General features: G+C 49.8%; 1 protein-coding gene across 5 annotated transcripts in view; it reads right to left on the reverse strand.

Annotated features, from left to right (window-relative positions):
• Positions 1-14,392, reverse strand: part of TMOD1 (tropomodulin 1) — a 102,940-nt gene extending 88,548 nt beyond the window's left edge. For 3 of the 5 annotated variants that reach the window (XM_082468738.1, XM_082468737.1, XM_082468740.1), the window contains exon 1: positions 14,236-14,392. The gene's annotated coding sequence lies outside the window, so the exon portion shown is untranslated. The remainder of the gene's footprint in view (positions 1-14,235) is intronic. The other 2 variants (XM_082468741.1, XM_082468739.1) reach the window with 1 other exon arrangement.
• Between the last annotated feature and the right edge of the window lie 1,515 nt (positions 14,393-15,907).

Genomic DNA, 15,907 nt, shown 5'->3' on the forward strand with positions numbered 1-15,907 from the left:
CGCATTTAAAAACTGAAGTCTTCCAAATCCTGTGGATTTTACACTAATGGCACGTCTGGCCTCCCTGCTTCTCAGTGGCAGAAGCCTTAAGCTTCTGCTAAATATGAAAACAATAGAATTTACAAGCTGTGCCAGGAAGTAAAATCAGGCAGGTTGGATAGTAAAAATGAGTGGGTCAAGGGCTGAGGCCATCCATCAGGAAGCTTCAGGAATGAAAGCTCTGAGACAGGGCAGCTCCTGGAGTACCGAATGCGCTTTTAGATCTTTCACGGGAGGTGGGTGCAGTCACTTGTGCTAATGGCCCTTCCAGCATCTGCCCCGGGGGACACTTGGGCGGGAGGCTCTGGAGAGGTATCTTGATTAATGGACTGCATTTCCCTGAGGTCAGGAAGAGCTGAGTCACAGGTTCAAATGAATATTTTCCAGTTATACCATCTTGTTATTTCAGCCACAGTGAAGGGAGGTGGATTTACAAACAAAGTTGATTCTTCATAACCCTTCTCCTCTGTCATCGTCTTCTCTTCTCTTTGGGAAGACACTTTGGCTGAAGGGATTTTAGGCCATGATCCCTCATCACTGAAGCCTGAGCCTTTCTCTTCCATTAGCTCCAGGGACAAAAGAGTGCCTGAGATGTCCCCTGTTCCTCCCGAGAGAGCTATCTCCCCACTGCCCTCCTCCAAGGGGCACCTCTGGGGGCAGCCATGCTTTATACCATGCGGTCCCTACCTCAGCTAACTGGGCAGAGCCGGTGCCTGGCTCAAAGGCAGCCAATTGATTGGCTAGCCAGTGATCTATGTGGCTTGGATTTAAAAAAAAAAGTGAGCTGGTTGAATGAGCCCCTTCATTTCTTGGCATTTGTATTGGTTCCTGAGACTGCCCTAACAAAGTACCACAAACGGAGGGGCCTAAACAGCAGAAATTCATTGTCTCTCAGTTCTGGAGGCTAGAAGTCCAAAATCTAGGTGTGGCAGGGCTGGTCCTTCTTGTGGGGAGGTCTGAGGGAGAATCTGCGGGGTGAACTCATGGGGCTGAGAGATGGGGAACACGGCGTCCCAGAAGAGCCCAGTCCCTGCTCCCTCAGGCTGGACTGCTACGGCTCACGCTGGAGTCCCACCAGACCCCCGTCCCACCACAGTCCTTATGAGGCCCACCCTCGCCTCGCACTCCCTCGCTGCACTCAGTTACCTCGAATGAGTCCCTGCTCCTTGCAGCCAAACAAGTATGAGACTGTCCCGGTTTGCCTCCTTCCTTTCTCCCCACCCCTTCTCATTCTCCCTGATGACAGATTCTTCTTGGCCCACCCGTGCCCCTGGGCGCTGCCCTCTTACATCTCACACTCCCCCTGGGGGCTGTCTCCTAGTGGGGTCAGTTACCAGTGACAAGCTGATGACCCTCGCACGGTCTCATGCTCTGCTGAGCGCATCTCCTGGAGTCCCTCGGGCTCCACGTGCCCAACCCCGAGGGCGGCCACCTCACCGCCACCACCTGCGCCTCACCCTGCTGCCGTCAGCCACCCAGGCCAGACACCTGGGGGCCTGTCTGAACCCTGCTCTCGACTCTCCCAGTTCTGGTGGGTCCCCACGCCTGTCAACCCTCTCTCTCTCATTTATTCTTTGGAATGCGATAGGGGGTTTTGTCGTTGTTGTTAGATTGTGGTAAAATACACAGCATAAAATGAACCACTTTAAGTGTAGAGTTCTATAGGATTAAGTACATTCACGCTGTTGTACAGCCATCACCAGCATCCATGTCCAGAACTTTTTCATCTTTCCCAGAGGAGACTCTGTCCCTCTTTAAGCACTAACTCCCCCTCCAGGTCCCCCCAGACTCTGCAGCCACCATTTTGCTTTCTGTCTCTATGAATCGGACTACTCGAAGTGCCTCATCTGAGTGGAATCATACACTATTGTCCTTTTGTGACTAGACTCCCATCTCTTTACCACCCTTTGTATCCGTCCCTCCTCTCCCTTGTCATGGCGACTGCCTTTTTTGGATCTGTGTTGTCACAACAGCCTCCCAACCCAGTTCCCTGCCTCAGTTCTCCTACCTTCCTGTCCACACGCAACTCAGCTTCAAGTGATCTTTGTGAAAGTCGCCTCTGATGCCGCTCCTGAGCTGAAGCCACCTTCAACAGCCCCCACCATGACAGGTGGAGAGCAAACTCCCCAGCCTGGGGTTGGAGGCCATCGGAGACCTGGTGGCCTCTGTGCCACCCCAGCTTCTAATCCCCGCACAGGCTTTCCCCTTCCAGCTGGACCGTGCACTCGCCCCCAGCACCTGAGCACTCCTGCCATTCTGGGCCTTGCACACGCGGTCCTCCCAGCCTGGGGCACCCTCTCCCCACCTCCTCACTGGAGAGCCTCGGCCTCTCTGCAGTGCTTCCCTGCCCAGCGGAGGCGACCGCGGCTCCCACCTCCCAGCCCCCAGGCTGAACTGGGTGGGGACAGCATCACATCTGACCAGCATCTCACGCACAGCTCAGACTAAAGGCTCCGTTACTGCAGGTCAGTCAGGAATACAGACCCCCGGAGCTGGGTGGACACCAGAAATCTATCCCAGGCTAGTGACCCCAAAGGGAAGAAAGTCAACTGTCCCTCGACTGGATGGGGCAGGGTAGGGTGTGGAAGAGGTAGACAAGTAGGGATTGGAAGTTTGGGGGGCTTACCTTCCTCAGTGTTTAAGCTTTGGAAGAGGGTCATAAAATGTGACACAATAATTACACCGAAAACCAGTCCAAAGTGCAGAGACCTTTGCAACTTAAAACAAACAAACAAACAAACACTTTCATGCCCGCAGTTTCAAGTCCCCTGCAGGGCAAGAAGTGAGAGTGCCTTGGCATGTTGATATCTATGATTGGATCCAGACAGACAGGGAGAGGGAGACAGCTGGACTGAGAGGGCCCAGCTCTCCCAGACACCTAGGTCTGAATCCCCTGCCATCTCGTGTCCCCAGGCAGCCCCTGTGCGACGGCCTGAGTGCTCACTTAGCCCTGATGAAAACTCTCCCAGGCAGGACTGGCTGCAGAATTTGCCAGGTCCAGTGCAAAATAAGACTGTGGGGTCCTGAGTTCAAAAACGGGAAAAAAGTGCCACTAAAGGTACCAAGACGTAAAGTTTTTCCTTTCTCTCATGGTCTCTGTCTTGATCTGTCATGGTGTCTTTAAAATTTACGACTGAATATCATGATCTACACAGGTGCCCAAGTGCTGTGACTCAGAGAGTGCACACCAAGTCCTCTGGCTGCCAGCGTCCCTCCCCTGCCAGATGCAGGACAGACATGCTCTGCCCTGGTAGGGAGCCGGGCAGTTGAGCCAGGCTTCTCCCCTTCCAGTGGGGCCACTGCCCTGACACACGGAGACGGGTGATCCCGAGGGTATCCCAACCTCTGCACCAGGACAATAGGTGCCTGGGTCACGGGACGACGAGAGGCTTGCCCTGCAACGTTGCCAGCTGAATGCACCCAGGGCGAGAGCCCAGTAGCAGCTGGGCAGTGGTGGGGTGCGGGAGGCTGGTAGGACCTGGGGGTGCCAGGAGGCGAAGCAGCTGGAGTCTGAGAACCCATCCTCAGGAAGCAGAGAGGCAGCAGGAGATGGGACTTCGTGCGGGACCTCGAAGTCCTGGTGCACACTTCACTGACCATGGGGCTTCACTTTAAAATATAAATCCAAAGATAAAATTAAGAATTTCAAGAAATCGACTGCCGAGCATTCAGCCAAGCACAGAGTGCTTCTGAGAGCAGGAGTTCTCAAGTGACTGTCTACCCAACATAAATCAACAGTGTGAGGCGTTGGCCCTCAAAGCCATGGTGTGGTCTCAGCTGCATTAATAAAGGTACAGTGGACAAAGTAAGGCCGATGATGGTCTTGCTAGGCTTCAGGCTGGAGCTCAGCTCTGGGCCCCCGCTCTTGCATTGGGGGTGTGTGATTTTTTTTCTTTTTTAATAAGGCATTGGTTATATACATTCAAGTGGGCAAGTCTTAAGAGCACAGCTCACTGAATCTTCCCATATGCACACACCTACATAAACACCACTCAGATGAAGATATAGGCCACTTCCGGCCCGCCAGAAGGCTTTCTCATCCCCTCCCAGTCCATCTCCCTCAAAGGTAACAACTATTCGGACTTTTAAAGCCTTCTAATAAATTAGCTTTGACAGTTTTTGAACATCATATAAATGGACACATATAGAGGGTATGTTCTTGCATCTGGCTCCTTTCACTCAACTTTACATCTGTGAAATTCATCCACGTTGTGTGTTAGAGTGGCAGGTGATTCTCTTTCGTTGATGTGTAGTATTCCATTACATGAACTATGCCATAATTTGTTTGTTTACTGTTAATGGACATTTAAGTTATTTCCAGTATTTGCTAATTATAAGTAGTCCTATGATGGCTTTTGGCGGGAATAATCACTTATTTCTCTTGGGTATGTACCCGGAGTAGAATTTCTGGATCACAGAGTTGGCATACACTTAGTTTCAGTAGGTACTGTCAAAAAGTTTCCCAACGTAATTGTACAATTTTACATCCCCACCAGCAGGGTTTGAGAGTTCCAGTTGTTCCACATCTTTGCTAATTCTTGGTACTGTCGGTACTTTTCCATTATAGCCATTATGGCGGGTGGGTAGTGGTACCTCATTGTGCATTTCCCTGATGACTAAGGATGCTGAGCACTTTTCATACGCCTACTGGCCATATGGGTGACCTCTCCTGTGAATTGGGCCTTTTCTCTTGAGTGGTGCTGGCCGAGTCCAGAGAAGGGGGGCAGGGTGTCATATGAAGAACAGTTGAAGGGCCGGGGGAACATGGTCACACTCTGCAAACTTCTAATGGGCTGACCTGGGGAAGAAGGAACAAAAGTGGTCTGTGGATCCCAGCGCTCAGAAGACATAGATTTACTGAGGTGACCAGGACATGGATTTCCGATCAGCGCAATGAATTGTCTAAAAATAAAAAATGTCCAAGGAGGCACTGGGCTGATTCAGGAGGTGGTGAGCACTTGTTATGCCAGGCATGTGAGCAGAGATGCTAGAGCCCTAGATGAGGTTTTCCAGAGAGGGCTGACGTCTCGACTGATGGTGGGTTTTAGGAGTTGACAACATGAGATTTCAGGCCTATCAAGGCCTGGTTCTGTTATGTAAGACATGTTTGGAGCCACTGAGTGGAGAGCATGGGGACTCAGAGATGATCAGCTCTCTTTAAAAAAAGACTTGTTTCCTGGCCTGTTTGCATTATTCTCCCTGGCTGATCTCATTCTCTTAGTCATACGGGAAAGTACCTTCTGAAAAAAGCAGGGAAACAAGACACAGCATTTGACTCCGTCACTCCCTGCAGTGACTATGAGCCCCATCCCAGTTCACACGGAGCCTCAAAGGTCCACACGTCAAAGCTGTCAAAGGGTTTAAATTAGAAAAGCGCGTGTGTGTACGTGCACCGCTGTGTGTTTTCATTTTGCACCTCTTGAGGTCATCACGGTGTCTGAGTCACTGAACGAATCATTGTAAGCAAGAGGGTTCCAGGAAAAGACGCTGAACCCATCGCCCTGTCCCAGCTGGCCTGCCCACCGGCCCTGCAAACCCTGCCATACTCCACTCTGTGGTTCCTTCTCCCCACCTCTCTGCAACTGCCCTGGCTCAGGCCACCACGCACTCTCACCAGCCTCTGCCTCTTCCATGGCCTCTTTCTCCACACCAGCTGAAAAGGGTACTAGCAAGCCAAATATTAATACCAAGGGGAGGGGCCGTCAGAGTTCTGTCATTAGAAGCATCATCTTATTGCACTCCACCCCCACCCCCCAAGACTGAAAGCTACTTGAAGGCAAGCATCCTTGTCTCCCATGGTCCATCATAAAGCCCTGCTTCTCTCATGTGCTGAAGTCAGTTTTGTTGAATAAGTGAATGAATGAATGCTTGGCATTATTACTGACTTTGACAGCCTTAAGACAAAAGCCTTGGTGGAATAAAAGCTGGCTTGTAGAAAAGCTTGTGAACTAACTCCTATTCTCACTCTCCATTTCATACACATGAAATTTGTCACCTTGCCTCACAGCAGGGGTTAACATAGGCACAGGTTTATGAAGCACGTTTTTGTATTTTCTAAAAAGCCAATAAGAAAAGTAGCATGGGCAATACCAAAAGGCAAAAGGCAAGTTGGGGGGGAAATATTTGTCGCACATTGAACAAAGGGCTAATTTTTTTTTAACAGAGTTCCTAAATTAAAAAAAAAAAAGAAGAGTCCAGCGAAAATGTGGGAACAGGAAAAGAACAGGCAATTCACATAAAAAGAAACACAAACAGCTCATAAGCCTATGAACAGAGAATGAAACCCACCCATAATAAAAGTAAATTGAGAAATGAGACATCAGTTCTCCTCTATCAGATTAACAAAGATGAAAAAGTCTGAGAATCTCTGGTGTTCACAAGATATGGAGGAGACCAACATTCTCACACAGAATAGGACACATTGGTACACCCTCTCTTGAGGCAAGTTAAGTCATATCTATCCAAATGCACACACACTTTGACATAGCAACTCCAATTCTAGGAATTTATCCTGCCAGTTTACTCACTGAATTGTACAAAGATATATGTACAAATCATCTGGTTATTATCTATCTTAGCAAAAAACTGGAAACCGCATAAAAGTTCATCAATAGGGCACTGGGTAAATGAATTATAATGTAGACATACAATAGAATGCTATTAACACCATCCTTGAGGCTACCATTGCCTGTTATGTCAATGTACCTTCTAACAGCATGCATTCTTCTGTACGTACCGCATACTAGCCACAGTGCTAAACTCTTTACATGGATAATTTCAAGCAATCCTAATAACTCTGTGAAGTAGGTACTTTTTAATTCCCATTTTAGCTGAAGAAACTGAAATGCAGTAATCTGACTGTATCAGTTTCCTAGGGCTGCCACAACAAATTACCACAAACTGGATGGCTTAAAACAGCACAAATTTATCCTGTTGCAGTAGGAAGGCCAGAAATTGGAAATTAAGATGTGGGCAGGGTTGGTTCCCTTTGCAGGCTCTGAGGGAGACTCTGTACCTTGCTTCTCTGGCTTCTGGTGACTGCTGGCAATCCTTGGCATTCCCTGGCTTGTACCTGCATCACTCCAATCTCTGCCTCTATTGTCACGTGGTCTTCTTTCCTGTGTATGTCCACTCCACTTCTCATAAGGACACCAGTCATTGGGTTTAGGGCCCACCCTAGCCCAGTATGACCTCAGCTTAACTAATTACTTCTGCAAAGGCCCTATTTCCAAAGAAGGTCACTTTCTGAGGTTCCGGGTGGACATGACTTTTCAGAGGATACTATTTAACCTACTACAGTGACCAAGGTAACAAAGCTAGTAAGTAGTAGAGCCGGGATTTGAATCCAGGGGGGCAATGTGTACTCATTACCACTGCTCCATGCTGCCTTCCCATAACAGCTCACGCTTTTATAACACTAACAATGTCCCAGGCACTGACCTAAGCATTTTACATATAATAACTAATTTAGTCCCCACAACAAGCCCACTTCATACATGTGTAAATAGAGATTCCCCACAATAACCCCATATTACAGATGGGGAAACTGAGGCACGGGGAATTAAAAGTTACCTGAGTTTATGCAGCCCATAACTGACAGACCTTAGATTTGAACCCAGGGAGGTATGTTCTTAACCACTATGCAAAACTGCCTCCCAACACTCTGAGAATTAAGGCTAAGAAAACATTTCTTTCTCCTGAAGGACTGGTCTTTTAAAATCAGACATGATGTGGTCTCCAATTCATTGCTTCTCCCTTTCCCCTTCAGTTGTCATGATTCATCAGCTGATTTGAGTGTCCAAATAGAGTTGCCATCATTCAGCTAGGACACTGGCATATTTTCTCTCCTTAATCTGTGTTGGGCATTTTGAAAGGCCTTCAGAGCGACCCATGCGCCCACGCAAATGACATACAAACTGTTGTATGCATGGATATATTCATTTTTCTGGAGCAAGGGTCCATGGCTCCCATCAGATTCTCAGAGTTTCATGATCCTAATTTTCAAGTTTTCTGCCCTCCCTCCCTCCTTCCTTTCTTTCTTTTTTTCTGTTCTCACCAGTTATGTTGCCTATGCTGGTTTATTAAGCAATCTCATACCCTTTTAATGGTGTAAGTGGAATGTAGTATAAAAACCATAAACAAATGCGCGCAATGTTGCCATTCAGTCTGACTTTTTAAATCTTCCTGGGTTTGCGTGGAGGAAGTCCGCCTTCCTGACTCTCCTCTTTCTTGTCTTTTGAGTGCTTCTGAGGCAGGAGTCCGGTTCCCACCCCAGCAGGGGCCAGGTGCTCACCCTGCGCTCAAAGATAGCAAACTTGTAAGCAGTGTGCGCTGAAAAAGCCAATCGGACACAGAAGCCTGGAGCTCTGGCGCTCAGGGGGGTTTCTAGGCTGACCAGGAACTGGGCAGTATGACCTTAAAGCCTTGTCTGGGCCTAAATTTCTCCGGAAAGCAGAGGAGAAGCCAGAAAGGCAGAAGAAGGTGGAAAGAACCCGCAGCTGCAAGCCTGACCCTTCCCGCAGCCTGCCATCCCTGGGACTTCCTCCTTGCCAACGTACTGCAGCCATGTGCCCCCCAAGCCCCGCCCCCAATCACCAGCCGCCTCGCTAGTCCCCGCCCCCTGTGCATCCCATTACCTGGGCCTTCCCACGTGCCCACCACGCACCACACGTCCCGCCCCCACTGCACCACGTGCTCCACCGCGTTCTTCTAGCCCCTGCCAGGTGCCCCATCATGCTCCTCCTGCCCCATACAGTGCTCATAAAGACAAAAACAAAACAACCAAACAACAACAACAAAATCCCAGAAAGAGCCCTTGATTTTTGACTTTGAGTCAAGGCTTAAATGAATTCATTTGTAGATTTTAATAGAAATACTATCTTAATGCAAAGGCCAAGGGAAAACTGAGATAATTAGCACTCACCTTGGTGGTCAAAGTCTGGTGGTCAGTGTATGCAGGATAAGACTCACATTATGATGTGTATTAGCGCTTATTAGGAATTATGAAGCTTATTATTTAATAAGGTTATTAGAAACATGGAGCTTATTAGAAATTCAGAGTCTCAGGTCCCCTCCTAGGCCTACTGAGCCAGCATCTGCATTAGCAAGATCCTGAGTATCTCCAATGCTAGAGAAGCACTAGTGTAGAACACAAGGACTCTGATTTCTCAAGTTTACCAAACCCTGGAGAGCACTTGGGTTTTTCTGGAATACACATCCCAATTGGATGATCTGGAATAATTCTTATTGGTGTTCACTATGCTATCTACAAAAAGGGGTCATTATACCGGCCCTTCCTCCCTTACAGGATTACTGTGAGTTTCAAATGAGATCATGGGTTCATTCTATTTATTGTGAGGGGGCTGAGGAGCTGCAGGGTTGGTGGGGAGCAGAACACGTGTGGTTTCTGCCCTCAGGGAGCTGACAGGGTGGTGGGATGGGAAAACATGTAGATGATGTTGTGTGATTGTCACGGTTACCTCAGGGCTTTCATTTGCTTAGTCTTTTACATATTCTTTCATTCAGTGATCAGCCACTAATTAAAACATAAAATACTTGCACTCTGCCAAGCGCTGAGCTCTGAGCTCGACACTGGGGATGCAGAAATATCAGTAAATGAGCCATGAACTCTGCCCTCAAGGATCTATCCATCTAGTCAGAGATAAGGATGTAAGCAGCTGATTACACTTAGAACACACTATGGCTGGTTCTCTGAGGTCCATTCAGGGGGCTGTGGGAGCAAAGGTGGGGCAATGAGGAGCTTTGCTTTAAAGGAGGATTACAAGTTTGCCAGGTTGAGAAGGAAGAGGACAGCATCCCAGGCAGAAGGAAGAGCAGGGGCAAAGGCAGCGAGGCATGAAGTCACATATGCTTGCACCATGACCAGAAGGTGTAGAGAACTGGGGGGAGTGTCAGGAGATGGTTTTGGAGAAGCAGCTTGGGGCCACATCTTAGATGGTCCTGGTGTTGGATGCCAAGGAATCTGGTAGGAAATGGGGAATCCCTGAATGAAGAGGAATAACACTATCCGAGCTACGTTTCACAAAACTCTTTTAACAGCAGCATGAGAAGAAAAGACTGGGGTAAAAAAAAAAAAAAGAGAGAGAGAGAGAAAAGACTGGGGCAGAAAGAGTCTTAAGAGGCTCTGCTAATAGCTCAGGGGAGAGATGGCAAAGTACTCGACTGCAGATAGACATGAATAGAAGAGATGTTAAGGAAGGTAGAATTGATAGGACTTTTGACCAAATGAATGGGGTGGTGAAAGGTATGGAGGTTTTGGCTCAGAGCCTGGGTGGATGGTGTTACTGTTAACCAAGAAGGGGGGACACTGGAGGGAGACTGGGTGGTGAGCCTGAGTTGGGCCTGTTGGGTGTGAAGTGCCTTTGGGACACCCTGTTGGCTTTGTCCCCTAGGCCGGAGTCACAGATGCCTAGAGCTGAGGAGCGTGGTCCAGGCTGGACATGGGAATTTGGGAGTTCCGAGTGTACAGGGAGTAGTGGGAGCCCTGGGAGTGAATGGGACTACAGGAGGGTGTGGGGTGAAAAGGAATAGGGTTGAGAGTGGCACTAATATTTAAGGGATGGGAAGAGATGAGTCCATGAAGGAGGCTGACTGAGGCCAAGAGGCACTTCTGCCTCATCACCCACCAGAATCATCTCCCAGGAACAGTCCTGGGGACACCTCCCTAGAAGCCCCAAAGTGAGCGGTGGCTGGGGCTGGGGACCTGAGAAGGAAGAACTGAAACAGAGACAGCGATTTCACAAATCTCTTTTTCTCCAAGAGAAAGGATGTAAGAAAAGGAGAAACAAAAGAAATGCTTGAGTTTGTTTAGTTTTTCAGATCAAAAACGGATCCAGCACCTCCTAACATTGAAGAAAACCTCCTAGACTGTCCTAGGTTGACTCCAGTGAGCTCATTCTTTCTTTATCGTTAAGAGCAAAGAAAGTCTGGTCTTATCATGATTAACCAAAGGAGGATTTTACAAAACAAAACAAGAGACAGGAAATGGTCCCCAAATTATGCCATCTGCTTCATGTTTTTCCATACAAACAAGCCTGTGGCTTTAAACTGATAATGGCTCCTAGCAGCCAAATAATTGATCTACTTGGTGTTTTGGCTTTAAGTGAAAAGTGAACTGGCCTCTTTAGAAATGTTGGCAGCCTGGCTGGTCCATTAGTAAGACTGAAAAATCAAAACACTGACTGGAAAAGGTCATTATGACTGGGCTCAGCAGGAGTCATTGATACATGATGTCACTTCAGAAACAAGCAAGCCAAGGTCGTGAGCTCCCTGGACAGAGTCAAACTACCCTTTGCGGCCCATCACCACCCTCCTTCACAGATACTGAAGTCTCCCAAGAGGACACCAGGGTCTGAGCCAGGACTGGCTTCATTTTACCCTTTCTTTCCTCAGCCTGAATCTAGAGGAATGTGATTTTAGAGCCTGTGACATTCAGCAGGTCATTAAGGAAGGCCCTCAGTCCTCCCATGTGCATGTCCCTTAGATGCTCTTTTCACCTCTTCCCCTCTCCCAGGTCTGTCTCTGCCTCTTCTCACACTCCTCAGCCCAGAAACACCCGCCTCCCCTTTCGGCCCTGTCTCCAGCTCCTACTACCTTCTCTCTTCCTTCCTTTTTCCTCCAAGCTTTTAGAAGAGTTGTGGGCTCTGTCTCCAAATCTTCGGCTCCCATTAGCTTCTTCTTCCTCTCGCTAGCATTAACGTCATTGCAGGTACCAAGCACAGGACCAAGGGCTTTCCCTGCATCATCCCCCTTAATCCCAACAGCAACCCATCTGAAATGGATGCTATGATTATCCCCTTGTACAGAGGAGGAAACGGGCTCAGACAGGCTGGGTCACTGGCTTCAGTAAAGCAGTGGCAGATCCCATTCTTGAACCCTCTGCAATGCCCTGGCCAAAGTCACCCGTGACTCCTGCCAATCATGGTGGCCCTTTCCCAGTCCTCTTCCCCTCTGTCTCTCTGCACCAGCTGGCACTGCCAATCTCTCTCCTCCCTTGGCTCTTGGGAACCAGGTTTTCCCGCTCTTTCTTTCCTCTTCACAGGGTGGGTTCCCCTGAATTTCATCCCTGGCGCTTCACTTTTCTCATGATAGAAAGTCTTCCAAGGGAAACTCTGAGTCCTCTTAATTCCAGGTCCACTGGAGAGCATCTTGCCCACCCCCTCATTGCTCAAGGTCACTCTAAGTGGGTGGCAGACCTGGGGCTGGAGCCAGGTGTCCTAATCTCCAGGTCAGCCCATTACTCAGAGCTGCCACTACCTACTCTTAGTTTTTGTGGTTTTTTTGCTGAGCAGCAGGAAGCAACCCAGCCCTGGAGGAGGGAGAAAGTGTGAGACACTGATAAGGTGGGGCGGAGGCTATTTTTAGAGGACACTGGCTTTCTACTTAGGCTGGGAGGAACTTAAGAGCCAGGATCTTCTAAAACGTGGGTTTGCAAGACTGGCTCATTAAATAGAATTGACACATCTAAGTGACAGCACTCCTTGCTTTCACTCTCTGCCTGTTTGTTGTGTGGCTCGAATTGATGAGAACCTTACTATTTGTCTCCATTTCCTCTTAATTCTGTGAGGCTTTAAGATGGCTTTGGAAAAAATATGTGATAGAAAGTAAAGTAGAAACAAAAATGAAACTTCAAGATGAGGGCGCTATTGTCTGAGCAAGGGAAAGTCCTGGACAGCAGCAGACCAAAGAACAGGGGGTGCTGAACAGATCCCCAAGACCTGCCTGAGCAGCAGGAAGTGTCAGGAAAGACATGAGAAAGGCTGGTGGAGACTCTGCCTGGCATGTCCAGCAGCGTGTGACCTTGAGCAGGGGGCTCTGCAGCCCCTCGCCAGGAACAAAATGTCGCCACTGGGTGAAAAATGGGAATATTTTGGGTGCCCCCGCTGAGGGCCCAGAACCTGGATTAGGGTCTGGTTTTGTGATTCGTACAGGGAAAAGCTTAGGCCAGGTAATCTGCAAGAGTTTGAGAGGGTCAAGGTCAAGGCTAGAAGAGATGGGGAGGGGGTGTGCCTGCAGAGCTCCGAGGCAGCATCACAGACACCAAATAGACGGGGAAACAGAGGCCAGGGAGCGGCTGGACTGGAGCCTCTAGCCCTGCTCAGTTCATTGGGTCTAAAGCTGTTTGACTCACAAGCTTCTTTGCGAAGGTGATGGCTGCCACCCAGCACAGATGCCCATAATCACCGTGGAGCGCGCTTCCTGGGTGCGTACTGCCCAGGCTTTCCGAGGGTCCTACTGGGTCTTAGTATCAGATCCGAGTCAGAGGGACCGCCGAAGTCTCCGGTCTCCGCAATCCTTCCGGATATGCGCGGCTGTGCCCCCAGCGTCTCAGGCCGAGAGCCGGTAAACAGGTGGCGGGAGCGCCGGCGGTCAAGAGCGCGCCCTGCTGCTCTCACGGCCCTGGCCACGAGCTCCATCGCGGGAACCAAACCCCGCTCCTACAAATGGGGAAACCGAGGCCCAGGGAAGGGAGGAGGCTTGTCAAGTCCACCCAGTGAGTTGGAGATAGCCAGGGAGCTCCATAGCCAGGGAACTCCTGCCTCCAGGCTCTTCCCCTCTTCTTTCCACCTCCGCGCGAAAGGCGCGTTACGGTGGTGCTTTAAACCTTGTCATCCCACGCAGTTTGGGAAAGTTTTCTTGCCGCAAACAGGCGCAGCGCGAACCCGGGTATCACGTTCACTTGCGCAAATGCGTCCCCACTCCCACGTCCACTCTCTCTGCAGCCGGCGGGGAGGCCGCGCCTGAGTGCCGCGCTCGGCGGCACCTGCACCCAACAGAGCGCCCGGGGCGCCTAGCCACGGCGCGCTGGAGTCAAGCGCGCAGCGGGAACGCCGGCCCCGCCATGACCCCCGCCCTCGGCGCTGCTCCTCGAGAGCCCCCAGGTCCTTCTCCCGTTTACAGTCGCGGCGCCGGAGTCCAGAGAGAAGGGCGCCCTGGCCGGGGCCACGCGCGCCGAGTGGCGCGGATGTGAGCGCCCGGTTCCGGACCCCGAGACCCGGGCTCCCCAGCCCCGGAGGCAACCCGAGGCGGCGGCTATTTATAGAGGGAGCCACGCTCAGTCCCTCTTGGCGGCGGCGGCGACAGCTGAATATTTTGCCCAGATATGGCTGGGGCCCCGGCGCGGGGGCAGGGAGCCCCGCGAGCGCGAGGGGGACCCCTGGCCGGTGGGACGCTTACCGGTCAGTGGAGCCGCGGGGGCTGGCGCGGGCGCGGGCGCGGGCGGCGGCGGGACGAGCGCGGGCGGCCGGCGGGAGGGCGCGGGCGGCAGGCGGGCGAGGGGAGCGCGGGGCTGGAAGAGCTCCCGGGCGGCCGCGAGCGGGCGGGCGCTGTGGGCTCCGGGGGTGGGAGCCAGGGGCGGGCCCGGCTCTGCGCTGTCACCGCGCCTCGCCCCGCCCACCCAGCTCGCCTTCCTTACCTCTCCCTCCACTCGGGGGCGCCGGGGCGCAGCGCACAGTCCCCTGACGGGGAGAGACACCCGCAAGGGGAAGCGCGGGGCAGGTACCCTGGCCGCCCCGAAGCTTGGGTCCGCGGCCAAGTGGGTGTGCGTCGCCTCCTGTCTGCGTCTAGGTTTCCCCACTTGTACCAGGTAGAGTTATCTGGAAAAAGGTGGGAGGATTTTTATTCCTGCGTGGTCTAAGATGTAAGAATCGGTAGGTCCTTGGATGGAGCAAAGCCAGCCACGCGGTTGCTGCACCTTTACCTCCTTTGATTGAAGCAACGACCCATCCGGTCTTATCAGCAGCCCAGCTAGGTCTGGTTTGAGCCGAAGCTTTAGTCACGATCATTTTGTGAACATGCAGTTCCAACAGAGGCAAAGGCATTCCCTCTATACTGGAAGAATAGAGTATCCAAAATACGACTTAAAATAACCAAAACCACCCCAAAAGCCCCACCTTTTTTTTTCTTCCAGTTTTATTGAGATATGATTGACATACAGCACTGTATAAGTTCAAGGTGCACAGCATAATGATTTGACTTACATACATCGTGAAGTGATGATCACAGTAAGTTTAGTGAACATCCATCATCTCACATAGATACAAAATTAAAGAAAAAAATGTTTCTTGTGATGAGAACTCAGCATTTACTCTCTTAAAAAACTTTCATATATAACATACAGCAGTGTTAATTATATTTATCATGTACGTTTTATCCCTAGCACTTATTTATCTTACAATTGGAAGTCTGTACTTTTTGACTGCCTTCATCCACTCCTCCCCCCAAACAAAAATGTGATCTTCTTTTCTATGAGCTTGTTTTTGAAGTATAATTGACCTACAACACAACCTACAACATGTTAATTCCTTTTGCACAACATAGTCGTTAGATATTTCTATACATTTCAACCTGATCACCATAAGTCTAATTACAACATGTTACCATACAAAGATATTACATAGTTATTGACTAAATTCTCCACAGTGTACATTTCATACCCTTGACTTAGTTTGCAACTGGAAGTTTGTACCTCTTAATCTCCTTCATCTATTTCTTTCCTCGCTCCAACCCCCTCCTCTCTGGCAACCACCTGTTTGTTCTCTGTCTATAACTCCATTCCTGTTTTATGTTTGTTCATTTGTTTTGCTTTTTTAGATTCCACATATAAGTGAAATCATGCAGTATTTGTCTTTCTCTGTCTGACTTATTTCGCTTAGCATAATACCCTCTAAATCCATCCATGCTGTCGCAAATGGCAAGATTTCATTCTTCTTTGTGGCCGAGTAATATTCCATTGTGTTTATGTACATCTTCTTTATCCATTCATCTGTTGATGGGCACTTAGGTTGCTTCCATATCTTGCCTATTGTAAATAATGCTGCAATGAACATAAGGGTGCATATATCTTTTC

The sequence above is a fragment of the Balaenoptera physalus genome (assembly GCF_965194825.1).
Source record: "Balaenoptera physalus genome assembly, chromosome: 7".
Lineage (NCBI taxonomy): Eukaryota > Metazoa > Chordata > Mammalia > Artiodactyla > Balaenopteridae > Balaenoptera > Balaenoptera physalus.